Below are 317 nucleotides of genomic sequence, written 5' to 3' on the forward strand. Positions count from 1 at the left end.
TCTAATGATAAGATAAAACAAAAATCGTACTCAGTGACATTGAGAAGATAGTAAACTATTACACAGGAATAAAGTGAAGAAAAAATGACAAAGAAAATCATACTTATTTTATGGCATCTGAGATTTTAGATCTGAATTATAGCGAGTTAGTTAAAAGCGGCCAGGCAAGTACGTAGAGTTTTTATGAGTAAACGATCTAGGTCCCATACATCGCAAAAATACATTTTCAGATCTCGTTTATTCAATCCGTTACGACGAACAGCAAATATCCAAAAATACAGGTAAATGAAGGAAAATATCATGTGAAACTATAGTAG

General features: G+C 31.9%; 1 protein-coding gene across 1 annotated transcript in view; it reads left to right on the forward strand.

The window, feature by feature from the left end:
- The window catches only part of LOC119585330 (roundabout homolog 1-like), a 189,296-nt gene that overhangs the window by 106,033 nt on the left and 82,946 nt on the right, over positions 1 to 317 (forward strand). The gene's annotated exons all lie outside the window — the stretch shown is intronic.

The sequence above is a fragment of the Penaeus monodon genome, chromosome 19 (assembly GCF_015228065.2).
Source record: "Penaeus monodon isolate SGIC_2016 chromosome 19, NSTDA_Pmon_1, whole genome shotgun sequence".
Taxonomy (NCBI): domain Eukaryota; kingdom Metazoa; phylum Arthropoda; class Malacostraca; order Decapoda; family Penaeidae; genus Penaeus; species Penaeus monodon.